The 18,256-nt window shown below is 39.1% G+C and overlaps 1 protein-coding gene and 1 non-coding gene across 5 annotated transcripts in view; one reads left to right on the top strand and one right to left on the bottom strand.

The window, feature by feature from the left end:
• Positions 1-18,256, bottom strand: part of KLF8 (KLF transcription factor 8) — a 200,739-nt gene that overhangs the window by 80,389 nt on the left and 102,094 nt on the right. The gene's annotated exons all lie outside the window — the stretch shown is intronic.
• On the top strand, positions 17-121 carry LOC145537358 (U6 spliceosomal RNA). Its single transcript, XR_014076377.1, has one exon. It is a non-coding gene; the product is annotated as a U6 spliceosomal RNA (small nuclear RNA).

Genomic DNA, 18,256 nt, shown 5'->3' with positions numbered 1-18,256 from the left:
AAAAAAAACCACCCTAGTGCTCCCTTCACCAGCACATATAGTAAAATTGGAACAATACAGAGAAGATTAGCATAGCCTGTGCAAGGATGACATGCAAATTCATGAAGCGTCCCATATTTTTTCTCCAAAGAAGACATACAGATGGCTAACAAACACATGAAAAGATGCTCAACATCCTCATTACTAGAGAAATGCAAATCAAAACTACAATGAGTTATCACCTCACACCAGTCAAAATGACCATCATCAAAAATTCTACAAACAATAAATGCTAGAGAGGGTGTGGAGAAAAGGGAATGCTCTTGCACTTTTGGTGAGAATGTAAACTGACACAACCACTATGGAAGACAGTATGGAGATTCCTTAAAAAACTAGGAATAAAACTACCACATGACCCAGCAATCCCACTCCTAGGCACATAACCTGAGGAAACCAAAATTGAAAAAGACACATGTATCCAGTTGTTCATTGCAGCACTATTTACAATAGCACATGGAAGAATAATAGAACATGGAAGCAACCTAGATGTCCATCGACAGATGAATGGATAAAGAAGTTGTGGTACATATACACAATGGAATATTACTCAGCCAAAAAAATGCATTTGAGTCAGTTCTAATGAGGTGGATGAAGCTAGAACCTATTATACAGAGTAAGTCAGAAAGAGAAAGATAAATATCATATTATAATGCATATATATGGAATCTAGGAAAATGGTACTGAATAATTTATTTACAGGGCAACAGTGGAGAAACAGACATAGACAATAGACTTATGGATATAGGGAGAGGGGAGGAGAGTGTGACATGTATGGAAAGAGTAACATGGAAACTTACATTACCATATGTAAAGTAGAGAGCCAATGGGTATTTGCTGTATGGCTCAGGAAACTCAAACAGGGTCTCTGTATCAACCTAGAGGGGTGGGATGAGGAGGGAGATGGGATGGATGTTCAAAAGGGAGGGGAATATGTGCACACCTATGGCTGATTCATGTTGAGGTTTGACAGAAAACAAAAAATTTCTGTAATTATCCTTCAATAAAAAAATTATTAATTAACAAAACCTATTTTAAAAATAAATATCATGTTTTTGATTTTTCATAGTTTGTATCTGATTTTGTATAATTCTTTCTATGTTTTTTATTTTTGTTTTTTGATCTTTTGATTTTAATTTTGTATCTTTGATAGTCTAAATTTTAGTGTCGACTTTCACTTAAGGGTTTGATTATTGGTTTGATTGCTCTCTTCTCTTTCGACACCTCTTCTTATCCTTTCCCCCCACTTTTCTCCTTCTTCCCTCTTCTTTTCCCTATGTAAGTGTGTAAATCTCTTCGGGAGTTCATGGCTGTTGAGAGTTGTTTCACCATTAGTCTAGGGGTTTGGTCTTATGTGCTGTGTGGCCCGTGAAGTTTTGACGCTACTGTAAGGGGTAGGGACTGAATCCCAGAGGGAAGAGACTCAAATCCAAGACCTTGGACCACCAGAGAACTCAGGATCCCATCAAACATTAATATGCCAGAGCCCTCCCAGAGGCCTCCATCTCAATACTAAGACCAAGCCACACCCAAAGGCCAGAAAGCTCCAATGCCAGATTCCCCACACCAATTCTTCAGCAAAAAAGGAACACAACCCTGAACATTAGCAGACAGCCTGCCCAAAGCCATACAGAACCTATAGACACCAAAACACACCCCTGGAATGGCACTGCCCTTCAGAAAGAAGACCCAGCTCCATCCATCAGAACACAGGCACAAGTTCCCTCAACCAGGAAACCTTCACAAGGCATTGGCCCAACCCCATCCACAGGGGACAGACTCCAAAATTAAGAAGAACTGTGACCTTCCAACCTTCAGAAAGGAGACCCCAAACACAGTAAATTAAACAAAATGAAAAGACAGAGAAATATGCAGCAGATGAAGGAGCATGGTAAAAAACCCACAAGACCAAACAAACGAACAGGAAATAAGCAGTTTGCTTGAAAAAGAATCCATAGTAATGATAGTAAAGATGATCCAAAACCTTGAAAATAAAATGGAGACATCGATAAATAGACTAGATGCACGGGTCAATATGATACAAGAAATGTTTAATGAGGACTGAGAAGAAAGAATAAATAATCAATAATGAACTGATGCTGAAGCTGAAACTGCAATACTTTGGCCACCTGATGCGAAGAACTGACTCATTAGAAAAGACCCTAATGCTGGGAAAGATTGAAGGCAGGAGTAGAAGAGGACAACAGAGGATAAGATAGTTGGATGGCATCACCAACTTGACGGACATGAGTCTGAGCAAGCTCCAGGAGTTGGTGATGAACAGGGAACCCTGGTGTGCTGCAGTCCATGGGGTCACAAAGAGTCGGACATGACTGAGTGACTGAACTGAACTGAATGAACAACACAATAACTGAAATTAAAAATACACTGGAGGGAACCAACAGTAGGGAAGCTGAGTTAGAAAAACGATTAAATGAAGTGGAAGATAGAATGGTGGAAATAAGAGGGGGAACACATGTAAACCCATGCCTGATTCATGTCAATGTATGGCAAAAACTACTACAATATTGTAAAGTAATAACTGAAGCAGAGCAGAAAAAAAGGAAAAAGAATAAAAAATAATGAGGACAGTCTCAGAGACCTCTGGGACAACATCAAGAGCTCCAACGTTCAAATCATACAGGTTCCAGAAGAATTAGAAAAAAGGAAAGGGCATAAGAAAATATTTGAGGAGATTATAGTCAAATAATTCCTAAAATGGGAAAGGAAATAGTCACCCAAATCCAGGAAGCTCAGAGAGTCCCATACAGGGTAAACCCAAGCAGATACATACCAATACATATTTCTCTACATAATAATACTAACAAAAATTAAACACAAAGAAGAAATATTATAAGCAGCAAGGGAAAAGCAACAAATAACATACAAGGGGATCCCCATAAGGCTAACAGCTGATCTTTCAACAGAAACTCTGCAAGCCAGAAGGGAATGGCAGGATATACTTAAAGTGATGAAAGGGAAAAACCTACAACCAAGATTGCTCTATCCAGTAAGCATCTCATTCAGATTTGAAGGAGAAATCAAAAGATTTACACACAAGCAAAAGTTAAGAGAGTTCAGCACCACCAAACCAGCTCTTCAACAAATGCTAGTGTAATTTCTATAGATAGGAAACACAACAAAAAACTCCTATAAAAACAAATTCAAAACAATAAAGTGAATGGTAATAAGATCATATATATCAATAATCATCTTAAATGAAAAAGGTCAAAATGCTGCAATCAAAGGACACAGATTGGCTGAAGAGATACAAAAACAAGATTCCTACATATGCTGTCTACAAGAGACCCAACTGAGACCTAGGGTTACACACAGACTGAAACTGATGAGAGAGAAAAAATATTCCATGCAAACAGAAATCAAAAGAAAGAAGGAGTAGCAATATTCATATCAGATAAAATACACTTTAAAATAGAGAAGGACACTACATAATGATCAAGGGATCAATCCAAGAAGATGTAATTGTTATAAATATATAGGCACCCAACATAGGAGCATCTCAATATATAGGCAAATGTTAACAACTATTAAGGGGGAGTGAATAGTAACACAATAATAGTGGGGAATTTAAGCACTCAACTCACCCCAATGGACAGATCATTCAGATAGAAAACTAATAAGGCAACACAAGCTTTAAACAATACATTCCAGTCCAGGTTCGATGCATGAGACAGGGTGCTCAGGGCTGGTGCACTGGGAAGACCCAGAGGGATGGAATGGGGAGGAAGGAGGGAGAAGGGTTCAGGATGGGGAAAACATGTACACCCGTGGCAGATTCATGTCAATGTATGGCAAAACCACTACTATATTGTAAAGTAATTAGCCTCCAATTAAAATAAATAAATTAATAAAAAAGGTAAACAAACAAAAAAAACAATACATTGGACCAGTTGGACCTAATTGATATCTATAAGGCATCTCAATAGAAAGCCCAGAGATAAAAAAAAAAAAAAACACACCTATGGGCACCTTATCTTTGAGAAAGGAGGCAAAAATATACAATGGAAGACAAGACAGTCACTTCAATAATTGGTGCTAGTAAAATTGGGCAGTTCCATGTAAAAGAATGAAATTAGAACACTTCCTAACACTGTACACAAAAATAAATAAAATAATCAAAATGGATTAAAGACCTAAATGTAAGAGCAGAAACTATAAAACCCTTGGAGGAAAATATAGGCAGAACACTCTTTGACATAAATCACACAAAGATCCTCTATGACCCACCTCCTAGAGTAATGGGGGAAAAAAAGCAAAAATAAACAAATGTGACCTAATTAAGCTGAAAAGCTTTTGTACAAGAAGGAAATTATAACCAAGGGGAAAAGACAGACCTCAGAATGGGAAAAACTAATAGCAAATGAAACAATTGATAAAAATAAATTTCCAAATTATACAAGCAGCTCATGCAGCTCAACACCAGAAAAACAAACAACCCAATCAAAAAGTGGGCAAAAGACCTAAACAGACATTTCTCCAAAGAAGACATACAGATGGCAAATAAACACATGAAAAGATGCTCAATACTGTTCTTTATCAGAGAAATGCAAATCAAAACTACAATGAGGCGTCAGCTCACACCAGTCAGAATGGCCACCATAAAAAAATCTACAAACAATAAAAGCAGGAGAGGGTGTGGAAAAAAGGGAATCCACTTGCCCTATTGGGAATGAAAATTGATAGAGCCAATGTGGAGAACGGTAAGTATATTCCTTTAAAAACTAGGAATAAAACTCCCATGAGACCCAGTAATCTCAGTAAACCCTGAGGAAACTATAATTGAAAAAGACAAATGACCACAATGTTCATTGCAGCACTACTTGCAATAACTAGGAGATGGAATTAGCTTAGATGTCCATCGACAAATGAATGGATAAAGAAGTTGTGGTACAGACACACAATAAAATATTACTCAGCTATAAGAAAGAACATATTTGTGTCAGTTCTAATAGGGTGGATGAACCTCAGTTCAGTTCAATTTAGTTCAGTCACTCAATCGTGTCTGACAATTTGCAACCCCATGGACTGCAGCATGCCAGCCTCCCTGTCCATCACTAACTTCTGGGACTTGCTCACACGCATGTCCATCGAGTCAGTGATGCCATCCAACCATCTCATCCTCTGTTGTCCCCTTCTCCTCCTACTTTTAATCGTTCCCAGCATTAGCGTATTTTCCAATGAGTAAGTTCTTCACATCAGGTGGTCAAAGGATCAGAGTTTCAGCTTCAACATCAGTCCTTCCAATGAATATTCAGGGCAGATTTCCTTCAGGATGGACTGGTTGGATCTCCTTGCAGTCCAAGGGACTCTCAAGAGTCTTCTCCAACACCACAGTTCAAAAGCATCAATTCTTTCGTGCTCAGGTTTCTTTGATGTCCAACTCTCACATCCATACATGGCTACTGGGAAAATCATAGCTTTGACCAGACAGACCTTTGTTGGGAAAGTAATGTCTCTGCTTTTTAATATGCTGTCTAGATTGGTCATAGTTTTTCTTCCAAGGAGCAAGCATCTTTTAACTTCATGGCTGCAGTCACCATCTGTGGTGATTTTGGAGCCCGAAAAAATAAAGTCTCTCACTGTTCCCCTTGTTTCCCCATCTATTTGCCATGAAGTGATGGGACTGGATGCCATGATCTTAGTTTTCTCAATGTTGAGTTTTAAGCCAACTTTTTCACTCTCCTCTTTCACTTTCATCAAGAGGCTCTTTAGTTCTTCTTCATTTTCTTCCATAAGGCTGGTGTCATCTGCATATCTGGGGTTACTGATATTTCTCCTGGAAATTTTGATTCCAACTTGTGCTTCATCCAGCCTGGCATTTCTCATGATGTACTCTGCATATAAGTTAAATAAGCAGGGTGACAATATATAGCCTTGACATACTCCTTTCCCTATTTGGAGCCAGTCTGTTGTTCCATGCCCAGTTCTAAGTGTTGCATCTTGATCTGCATACAGACTTCTCAGGAGGCAGGTAAGGTGGTACGATATTTCCATCTTTATAAGAATTTTCCACAGTTTGTTCTTATCCACACAGTCAAAGGCTTTGGCATAGTCATTAAGCAGATAGATGTTTCTCTGGAATTCTCTTGCTTTTTCTATGATCTAACGGATGTTGGCAATTTGATTTCTGGTTCCTCTGATTTTTCTAAATCCAGCTTGAACAACTGGAAGTTCGTGGTTCACATACTGTTGAAGCCTAGCTTGGAGAATTTTAAGCACTAATTTGCTAGCGTGTGAGATGAGTGCAATTGTGTGGTAGTTTGAGCATTCTTTGGCATTGCCTTTCTTTGGGATTGAAATGAAAACTGACGTTTTCCAGTCCTGTAGCCACTGCTGAGTTTTCCAAATTTGCTGGCATATTGAAAGCAGCACTTTCACAGCATCATCTTTTAGGATTTGAAATAGTCCAACTGCAATTCCATCACCTCCACTAGTCTGTTCATACTAATGCTTCCTAAGGCCCACTTGACTTCAAATCCAGGATGTCTAGCTCTAGGTGAGTTACCACACTCTCGTGGTTATCTGGGTCATGAAGATCTTTTTTGTATAGTTCTTCTGTGTATCCCAGCCACCTCTTCTTAATATCTTCTGCTTCTGTTAGGTCCATGCAGTTTCTGTCCTTTATTGAGTCCACCTTTACATGAAATGTTCCCTTGGTATCTCTAATTTTCTTGAAGAGGTCTCTAGTCTTTCCCATTCTATTGTTTTCCTCTATTTCTTTGCATTGATCACTGAGGAAGGCTTTCTTTTCTCTCCTTGCTATTGTTTGGAACTCTGCATTCAGATGGGTATATCTCTCCTTTTCTCCTTTGACTTGCACTTCTCTTCTTTTCACAGCTATTTGTAAGGCCTCCTCAGACAACCATTTTTCCTTTTTGCATTTCTTTTTCTTGGGGATGGTCTTGATCACTGCCTCCTGTTAAATGTCATGAACCTCTGTCCATAGTTCTTCAGGCACCCTATCAGATCTAATCCTTTGAATCTATTTCTCACTTCCATTGTATAATCCTAAGGGATTTGATTCATGTCATACCTGAATGGTCTAGTGGCTTTCCCTACTTTCTTCAATTTCAGTCTGAATTTGGCAATAAGGAGTTCGTGATCTGAGCCACAGTCAGCTCCTGGTCTTGTTTTTTTGGCTGTATAGAGCTTCTCCATCTTTGGCAGCATAGAATATAATCAACCTGATTTCAGTATTGACCATCTGGTGATGTCCATGTGTAGAGTGTTCTCTTGTGCTGTTGGAAGAGGGTGTTCGCTATGACCAGTGCATTCTCTTGGTAAAACTCTGTTAGCCTTTGACCTGCTTCCTTTTGTACTCCAAATTTGCCTTTTACTCAAGGCTCAGGATGAGCCTAGAGCCTATTATACAGAGTGAGTAAGTAAGTGTAAGTGAAAATCGCTCAGTAATGTCCAACTCTTTGGTACCTCACAGACTATACAGTGCATGGAATTCTCTAGGCCAGAATACTGAGGTGGGTAGCTTTTCCCTTCCCCAGGGTATCTTTCCAACCAGGAATAGAACCCAGGTCTCCCACATTGCAGGCTGATTCTTTACCAGGTGAGCCACAAGGGAAGCCCTATACAGAGTGAACTACCTCAGAAAGAGAAAGACAAATATTGTATATTAATGTATACATATGGAATCTAGAAAGATGCTACTAATGATCCTATATGCAAGGCAGCAAAGGAGACACAGTCATAAAGAACAGACTCTTGTTCACAGTAGGGGTTGGGTGGGAGAAGGTGGGATGACCTGAAAGAGTAGTATTGAAGCATATATATTGTTTTTGTTGTTGTTCAGTATCTAAGTTGTGTCCGACTCTTTGGTACCTCATGGACTGTAGCACGCCAGGCTTCCCTGTCCTTCAGTATCTCGTGGAATTTGCTCAAACTCATGTCCATTGAGTTGGTGATGGTATCCAACCATCTCATCTTCTGTCACGCTCTTCTCTTGCCATCAATATTCCCCAGCATCAGGGTCTTTTCCAATGAGTCGGCTCTTCGCATCAGGTGGCCAAAGGATTGGAGTTTCAGCTTCAACATCAGTCCTTCCAATGAATATTCAGGACTGATTTATTTTAGGATTGGCTGGTTTGATCTCCTTTTTGTCCAAGGGACTCTCAAGAGTCTTCTCCAGTACAAAAGTTCAAAAGCGTCAATTCTTTGGTGCTCAGCTTCTTTTTTTAATTAATTTATTTTAATTGGAGGCTAATTACTTTACAATATTGTAGTGGTTTTGCCATAAATTGACATGAATCAGCCATGGGAGTACGTGTTCCTCATCCTGAAATCCCCTCCCACCTCCCTCCCCATCCCAGCCCTCAGGGTCATCCCAGTGCACTAGCCCTGAGCACCCTGTCTCATGCATTGAACCTAGAGTGGCAATCTATTTCACTTACGATAATATACATGTTTCAATGCTATTCTCTCAAATCATCCCACCCTCACCTTCTCCAACAGAGTCCAAAAGTCAGCTCTTTACATCTGTGTCTCTTTTGCTGTGTCACATATAGAGTCATAATTACCATCTTTCTAAATTCCATATATATGCGATAATATACCGCAGTGGTGTTTTTCTTTCTGACATACTTCACTTGTATAATAGGCTACAGTTTCCTCCACCTCATTAGAACTGATTCAAATGCATTCTTTTTAATAGCTGAGTAATATTGCATTGTGTATATGTACCATAGCTTTCTTATCCATTCATCTGCCAATGGACACCTAGGTTGCTTCCATGTCCTAGCTACTGTAAACAGGGCTGCGATGAACATTGGGGTACACGTGTCTCTCTCAATTCTGGTTTCCTCGGTGTGTATGCCCAGCAGTGGGATTGCTGGATTGTATGGCATTTCTATTTCCAGTTCTTTAAGAAATCTCCACAATGTTCTCCATAGTGGCTGTACTAGTTTGCATTCCCACTAACAGTGTAAGAGGGTTCCCTTTTCTCTGCACCTTCTCCAGCATTTATTGCTTGTAGACTTTTGGATAGCAGCCATTCTGACCAGTGTGAGATAGTTCCTCATTGTGGTTTTGATTTGCATTTCTCTAATAATGAGTGATGTTGAGCATCTTTTCATGTGTTTGTTAGCCATCTATATGTCTTCTTTGGAGAAATGTCTGTTTAGTTCTTTGGCCCACTTTTTGATTGGGTCATTTATTTTTCTAGAATTGAGTTGCAGGAGTTGCTTGTATATATTTGAGATTAATTCTTTGTCGGTTGCTTCGTTTGCTATTATTTTCTCCCATTCTGAAGGCTTTCTTTTCACCTTGCTTATAGTTTCCTTTGTTGTGCAAAAGATTTTAAGTTTAATTAGGTCCAATTTGTTTATTTTTGCTTTTATTTCCAATATTCTGGGAGGTGGATCATAGAGGATCCTGCTGTGGTTTATGTCGGAGAGTGTTTTGCTTAAGTTTTCCTCTAGGAGTTTTATAGTTTCTGGTCTTACGTTTATATCTTTAATCCATTTTGAGTTTATTTTTGTGTGTGGTGTTAGAAATTGTTCTAGTTTCATTCTTTTACAAGTGGTTGACCAGTTTTCCGAGCACCACTTGTTAAAGAGATTGTCTTTTTTCCATTGTATATTCTTGCCTCCTTTGTTGAAGATAAGGTGTCCATAGATGCGTGGATTTATCTCTGGGCTTTCTATTTTGTTCCATTGATCTATATTTCTATCCTTGTGCCAGTACCATACTGTCTTGATGACTGTGGCTTTGTAGTAGAGCCTGAGGTCAGGCAGGTTGATTCCTCCAGTTCCATTCTTTTTTCTCAAGACTGCTTTGGCTATGCGAGGTTTTTTGTATTTCCATACAAATCGTGAAATTTGTTCTAGTTCTCTGAAAAATACCATTGGTAGCTTGATAGGGATTGCATTGAATCTATAGAATGCTTTGGGTAGTGTACTCATTTTCACTATTTGATTCTTCCGATCCATGAACATGGTATATTTCTCCATCTATTTGTGTCCTCTTTGATTTCTTTCATCGGTGTTTTATAGTTTTCTATATATAAGTCTTTTGTTTCTTTAGGTAGATATATTCTTAAGTATTTTATTCTTTTCATTGTAATGGTGAATGGAATTTTTTCCTTAATTTCTCTTTCTGTTTTATCATTGTTAGTGTATAGGAATGCAAGGAATTTCTGCATGTTAATTTTATATCCTGCAATTTTACTATATTCATTGATTAGCTCTAGCAATTTTCTGGTGGGTGCTCAGCTTCTTTATGGTCCAACTCTCACATCCAAGATGGTGGGTTGCCTTGAGAGAGTAATATTGAAACATATACATTTCCGTATGTAAAACAAATAGCCAGTGGAAATTTGCTGTATGATGTAGGGAACCAAAAGTCAGTGTTCTGTGACAACCTAGAGTATTGGCATGAAGAGGGAGGTAGAGGGAGGTTTAAGACAGTTGGGACATGTGCGTGCTTGTGGCTGTTTCATTTGAAGTAAGGCAGAATCCATCAGAAGACTGCAAAGTAATTATCCTTCAATTTAAAACAACATAAAATGAAAAAAAATAACCAAGCAACATTTAAAATAAAATAAATTAAGTAACAAAATGATGAGATCCCCCACTTAAGAATCATTAGAAATTATTAGAAGTCAGGCATTGTGTCCAATATTTTACTTACATTGTTTATAATCACAAGTTACTCTATTATTTTATTGATGAGGAAACTGTGGCTAGATGATAAAACTGAGTTGGGGATAATAAATTCAATAGAAACCCAACTGCAGGTATACCAACTGAATTGAACACATTATTATATGAGAATCAGAAAGTACATCAAACAAGGATTCACATCATCTTTGGATAAACTAATGAGCCTGATATGACAATGTTATTCATTCACATTCTAGTTATTAATTAGATGACAGATGTACTACATGATCATCTAGGTCACTCATCCCAGTCAAGTTCTCCTTCACTGACAAAAACATGATATTTCAGAGCTAAATCTTAGAAGATCATCTATAATATATTTATCCTATTTTTACATGGGAAAGTTTATCAGGTAAATATTTTGAAGAAACAATCATAGTAATGTCCTCAAGCACCCTTCTGTCTGAAAAGGGGGTAAAAACTTAGAAAAATACACAAATGACCAAAATACAGGGAACAGAGTTGTGCACCTTCCAGATAATGTAGGTAAAATGATAGGAAAACTCAAAATAGTTTATCTCTAATATGCAAGGATCAGGTAAGCTATCATAGAAACAGCAATTGATTTGAGATTAATAATGAAAGGAGTATTATAAATATTGTTTTAAGGAAAAAATTATGAAAACAAGTACATTACAAGGCAGTTCTTTTATGATAAGTATCCACTGAACAGAACAGATAGTGATACACAATTTCTAAGGAATAGCTAAGGAGATAAGGAAAGCTTGTTGTGGGGGCTAAAGACTATAATAGGACTTGAAGGAAGGTTAAGTTTTAAATGGGGGCATGGTGGGCAAAAAGAAGCAATTTATCATAGAAGGAACTGAAAATTATTTTTTAACAATTTTATCAGTGCCTGACACATAATATGCCAACACATATTTACAAATAAATTATATTTCCAAAGGCAATCTTCTCGTTATTCATCAATGTAAGTGATACAATAAACTACAATTGACTCAAGACAAAGCTTAATATATGTGTCACATAATTATGTCCCTGCCAGAATGAGAAAAGATAAATGGTTGATCTCCTTTACCACCAGATACACATTATCTGGAGAGATGAAAGATGATTAGACTAGGCTTTGTGATTTGGTTATTTGAATTCAGTTAACTGAACCAACAAAAGCTTCATTTCAGAAATGCAAAATTTTTGTATAGCACATCAGAGACTTTTGGGAAAATTATACTAGTTGATCCTGAAAGCAATAATGAATATGTCTTGCAACACACCATTAAGTAGTCTAGTTAGGGTTTAGATCTTTTTTGGACAAAAGCAGTTAAGTATTCTTTTACAACCAGTTCCCATTTCTTTCTAATTGCTATTAAGAAAGTTAGTAGTTCACCAGATATATTTTATAGAGGTATGTTTAGAAAACCTTATGGAGCTGACAATAAATTTAATTGATCTTAAAATTTTTGAGGTGGTCATCCAAAAGGAAATACAATCATTAAATATCATTAAATTAAATGCAATTAAATCCATCCTTATTTTTAGATGAATGTAAAGACAGTACAAAATCTATGAAGTTATCATTGGTGATATTATTACTATATACGTGGCTGTTATAATAAAAACCTCAAATAAGTCCCAAGTCTAAATACACATTCTTAACACACATTACATATTTGTTACACTCAGAGTTGTAAGCAATGTTGAAACTTTAAGAAAAAAATTTTTTAATTTAGAAAAGCTTATTTAGTTAAGGCTTTTAAAGAATGGTCTTAGATTTTATTCTCCATCGTATAACCACATAGGACTTGTTTGAAAATATGCTCAAGTAAATGCTTGCTTTAAAGAACCATTTCTAATCTTTATAAGTGTGAAAATATATCATTTGTAAAACTTGAAAAAAAGGAAATTTACATACTAGGATGATGGAGTGAGGGAGTTGTAAAAAAGGTAGTGGCAATCTAGCTCATGTGTCCTGAAATTCTCTTGTAATGTATCCTGAAAACCTTAACCAGAGGTACCTATCGGTCCCCAGAGCTCTGAAAGTAGAACCATTAACTAGTCTGGTCTTGAGGATGAACGAGATTCACCTATTACTTTTAATTTTGAGTTTGTATTTCTGCCCTTCCTATGTTTTCTGCCTGTCTGCTCTCCAAACTAACATGAAGACACTATTCCCTGCCCATTCTCTGTGTTCCCAAAAGTTGCCAAAGATTAACAACTCTCATACTCTCATATATAAGCATAACCCTAAAATTCTGAAGAATTGGATGAGATCATTTGTAAGTCACTGATTTCTATTATCCAAAAGTCCTGTTGTTTATATTATCCAAATTAAGTTGCCCAAAAAATGAGGGAGAAGGCAGGCTAGTGGCCTTATCTCTCAGAGGTGCATCCAGTGGGAACAATGTTAAACCAGAAGTAAGCAAAACCTGTGTTCTAGTTTCAGCCTTTGAGAAAGCTAATTTAAGATTCCGAGGTAACCTTTCACCTCCTGCAAGGTGTTTTAAGGACAGTGCAGTTCAAATCAGTCGCTCAGTCATGTCCGACTCTTTATGATCCCATGGACTGCAGCATGCCAGGCCTCCCTGTCCATCACCAATTGCTGGAGTTTAAGAAAACTCATGTCCATTGAGTCTGTAATGCAATCCAACCATCTCATCCTCTGTCATCCCCTTCTCTTCCCACCTTCAAATTTTCCCAGCATCAGGGCCTTTTCCAATTAATCAGTTCTTCACATCAGATGGCCAAAGGACTGGAGTTTCAGCTTCAACATCAGTCCTTCCAATGAATATTCAGGGTGGATTTCCTTCAGGATGGACTGGTTGGATCTGCTTGCTGTCCAAGGGACTCTCAAGAGGCTTCTCCATCACCACAGTTCAAAAGCATGAATTTTTCATCGCTCAGCTTTCTTTATAGTCCAACTCTCACATCCATACATTACTGGAAAAACCATAGCCTTGAGTAGATGAATCTTTGTTGGCAAAGTAATGTCTCTGCTTTTTAATATGCTATCTAGGTTGGTCATAACTTTTCGTCCAAGAAGCAAGCGTGTATTAATTTCTTGGATGCAGTCACCATCTGCAGTGATTTTGGAGCCCCCCCAAAATAAAGTTTGACACTGTTTCCACTGTTTCCCCATCTATTTGCCATGAACTGATGGGACCAGATGCCATGATCTTAGTTTTCTGAATGTTGAACTTTAAGCCGACTTTTTCACTCTCCTCTCTCACTTTCATCAAGAGGCTCTTTAGTTCTTCACTTTCTGCCATAAGGGTGGTGTCATCTGCATGTCTGAGGTTATTGATATTTCTCCTGGCAATCTTGATTCCAGCTTGTGCTTCATCCAGCCCGGCGTTTGTCATGATGTACTCTGCATATAAGTTAAATAAGCAGGGTGACAATATACAGCCTTGACATACTCCTTTCCCAATTTGGAACCAGTCTGTTGTTCCATGTCCTGTTCTAACTGTTGCTTCTTCACCTGCATAGAGATTTCTCAAGAGGCAGGCCAGGTGGTCTGGTATTCCCATCTCTTGAAGAATTCTCCACAATTTGTTCTGATCCACACAGTCAAAGGCTTTGATGTCATCAATAAAGCAGAAATAGATGTGTTTCGGGAACTCTCGTGCTTTTTCGATGATCCAACAGATGTTGGCAATTTGATCTCTGGTTCCTCTACCTTTTCTAAATCCAGCTTGAACACCATTCGTGTACTGTTGAAGCATGGCTTGGACAATTTTGAGCATTACTTTGCTAGCGTGTGAGGTGAGTGCAATTGTGTGCAAGTTTGAGCATTCCTTGGCATTGCCTTTCTTTGGGATTTGAATGAAGACTGACTTTTTCAGTCCTGTGCCCACTGCTGAGTTTTCCAAATTTTCTGGCATATTGAGTGCAGCACTCTTACAGCATCATCTTTGAGGATTTGAAATAGCTCAACTGGAATTCCATCACCTCCACTAGCTTTGTTTGTAGTGATGCTTTCTAAGGCCCACTTGACTTCACATTCCAGGATGTCTGGCTCTAGGTGACTGATCACACCATCGTGATTATCTGGGTCATGAAGATCTTTTTTGTACAGTTTTTCTGTGTATTCTTGTCAACTTTTCTTAATATCTTCTGCTTCTGTTAGGTCCATACCATTTCTGTCCTTTATTGAGCCCATCTTTGCATAAAATGTTCCCTTGGTATCTCTAATTTTCTTGAAGAGATCTCTAGTCTTTCCCATTCTATTGTTTTCCTCTATTTCTTTGCACTGATCACAGAGGAAGGCTTTCTTATCTCTCCTTGCTATTCTTTGGAACTCTGTATTCAATTGGGTATATCTTTCCTTTTCCCTTTTGCTTTTTGCTTCTCTTCTTTTCACAAATAGTTGTAAGGCCTCCTCGGACAGCTATTTTGCTTTTTTGCATTTCTTTTTCTTGGGGATGGTCTTGATCCCTGTCTCCGGTACAATGTCACGAACCTCCATCCACGATGAACTATGGATGGAGGTTTTAAGGACAGCAAACACTAATTCTATCAATGGTGCTCTAGAGAAGACAGTCTCAAACTGAGTATGAAAAGGAAGTGAAACTAAGATACACATGGAGTGGCAGCATCTGTCACATCCACTAGATATTTAATTTACCCAAATATATTTTGAGACAAGATTATTAATCTACATTATCTAGAGGAGAAAAGCAATGCACAGTCACAGGACTAGTAAGTGGTGGTATTAGGATTTCAAAGCAGATCTGTGTTACTCCAACCATCATAGTCTCCATCAGCTTCAGATCCAAATTTAGAGATTATTCTCTTTGCCTCGTTACTATCACATTGAGTACCATCAGAGTGCTGCTTCATAAATGCTTTTCTTTACAATGTAGATAGTACAAAAGGACATAAACGATCGTTCCTTTGTCCATCTGTGTACTTATTTTTCCAAAGAATGTTTCATTTGTGATTTAGTTTTCCCCAAATTCTTATAGTTAAAAATAAAAAGCCCACAAAAAGGTGTTCTTCTAAGTGACCACTACAAACGGATACTCTCTAGCAATCCCAGCAATCCAGCCCAATCTTCCATCTACATGGACAAACCAACTGCCTTGGCCATGATTTAAAGAGCCAGCGCAGGGCCTAGGCTTACTCCTACAACCAAGCCTAGTCACTCCTTAAAGAGCTGGCATGCCCAAAACAGCTCCTCCCGGCAGTTGCCTTCAGGGCCTTGCTGCCATTCAAAAGCCTTGGCTCAAACCTTAACCCCCTGCATGTCTGTCTCCTACCTTTTAAAAACATCTCTAGATAATCATGATGGTGCGATCACTCACCTAGAGCCAGATATCCTGAAATGTGAAGTCAAGTGGGCCTTAGAAAGCATCACTACGAACAAAGCTAGTGGAGGTGATGGAATTTCAGTTGAGCTATTTCAATCCTGAAAGAGGATGCTGTGAAAGTGCTGCACTCAATATGCCAGCAAATCTGGAAAACTCAGCAGTGGCCACAGGACTGGAAAAGGTCAGTTTTCATTCCAATCCCAAAGAAAGGCAATGCCAAAGAATGCTCAGACTACCACACAATTGCACTCATCACACACGTTAGTAAAATAATGCTCAAAATTCTCCAAGCCAGGCTTCAGCAATACGTGAACTCTGAACTTTCAGATGTTCAAGCTGGTTTTAGAAAAGGCAGAGGAACCAGAGATCAAATTGCCAACATCCACTGGATCAGAGAAAAAGCAAGAGAGTTCGAGAAAAAACATCTCTTTCTGCTTTATTGACTATGCCAAAGCCTTTGACTCTGTGGATCACAATAAACTGCGGAAAATTCTGAAAGAGATGGGAATACCAGACCATCTGACTTGTCTCTTGAGAAACCTGTATGAAGGTCAGGAAGCAACAGTTAGAATTGGACATGGAACAACAGACTGGTTCCAAATAGGAAAAGAAGTACGTCAAGGCTGTATATTGTCACCCTGCTTATTTAACTTATTTTCAGAGTACATCATGAGAAATGCTGGGCTGGAAGAAACACAAGCTGGAATAAAGATTGCCAGGAGAAATATCAATAACCTCAGATATGCAGATGACACCACCCTCATGGCCGAAAGTGAAGAGGAACTAAAAAGCCTCTTGATGAAAGTGAGAGAGGAGAGTGAAAAAGTTGGCTTAAAGCTCAACATTCAGAAAACTAAGATCATGGCATCTGGTCCCATCACTTCATGCGAAATAGATGGGAAAACAGTGGAAACAGTGTCAGACTTTATTTTTGGGGGCTCCAAAATCACTGAAGATGGTGATTGCAGCCATGGAATTAAAAGACGCTCACTCCTTGGAAGGAAAGTTGTGACCAATCTAGACAGCATATTAAAAAGCAGAGACATTACTTTGACAACAAAGGTCCGTCTATTCAAGGCTATGGTTTTTCCAATAGTCACATATGGATGTGAGAGTTGGACTGTGAAGAAAGCTGAGCACAGAAGAATGGATGCTTTTGAACTCTGGTGTTGGAGAAGACTCTTGAGAGTTCCTTGGACTGCAAGGAGAACCAACCAGTCCATCCTAAAGGAGATCAGTCCTGGGTGTTCATTGTAAGGACTGATGTTGAAGCTGAAACTCCAATACTTTGGCCACATCATGCGAAGAGTTGATTCATTTGAAAAGACCCTGTTGCTGGGAAGGGTTGGGGGCAGGAGGAGAAGGGGACGACAGAGGATCAGATGGCTGGATGGCATCACCGACTCGATGGACATGAGTTTGGGTCAACTCCGGGAGTTTGTGATGGACAAGGAGGCCTGGCGTGCTGCAATTCATTGGGTCGCAAATAGTCGGAAACAACTGAGAGACTGAACTGAACTGAACTAGGTGCCTGCAACTCTTTTGGGAAAATAGCTGGGAACGTTGACCTTCCGAATCCTGTTCTGTCTGGTAGCAACTTTGGCTGTGTGAAGTTAAGTCAAAGACAAACCTTACCACTTAAGGAAAAATGAGAGTGTAAACCAGGGCGGACTAAGTTAAACAAGTCCATCCATTCATGCTTCCCTTCATTTGTCTCAGGAGGCTATCCAAAGTAATCCTCCCCTCCCAAAGCCCTCTTTTCTCAGCCCTTTGCTGCTGCTGCTGCTGCTGCTAAGTCGCTTCAGTCGTGTCCGACTCCGTCCGACCCCACAGATGGCAGCCCACCAGGCTCCGCCGTCCCTGGGAATCTCCAGGCAAGAATACTGGAGTGGGTTGCCATTTCCTTCTCCAGTGCATGAAAAGGAAAAGTGAAAGTGCAGTCGCTCAGTCGTGTCCGACTCTTAGTGACCCCATGGACTGTAGCCTACCAGGCTCCTCCATCCATGGGATTTTCCAGGCAAGAGTACTGGAGTGGGGTGCCATTGCCTTCTCCTCTCAGCCCTTTAGCAAGTCATTTTTTTCTTGAGTTTCGCTTGAGTCCACATAGGGTTTGTACCCTTCTCTCCCTACCCCAACTCCTGCACTCCCTCTGCTAAAACCTATAGAAGTGGGAAGTGGGAGTGAGGTAGGGGATAGAATCTAGAGGGAGGAGACGTGAGTGGGTGGGTTCTAATTCTGGAGTCACTTACCACCCAGGTC

The sequence above is a fragment of the Giraffa tippelskirchi genome, chromosome X (assembly GCF_054371585.1).
Source record: "Giraffa tippelskirchi isolate mGirTip1 chromosome X, T2T-mGirTip1v1.2.pri, whole genome shotgun sequence".
Taxonomy (NCBI): domain Eukaryota; kingdom Metazoa; phylum Chordata; class Mammalia; order Artiodactyla; family Giraffidae; genus Giraffa; species Giraffa tippelskirchi.
The sequence above is the reverse complement of the archived record's forward strand: the minus strand, read 5'-3'. Positions and strand labels throughout refer to the sequence as shown.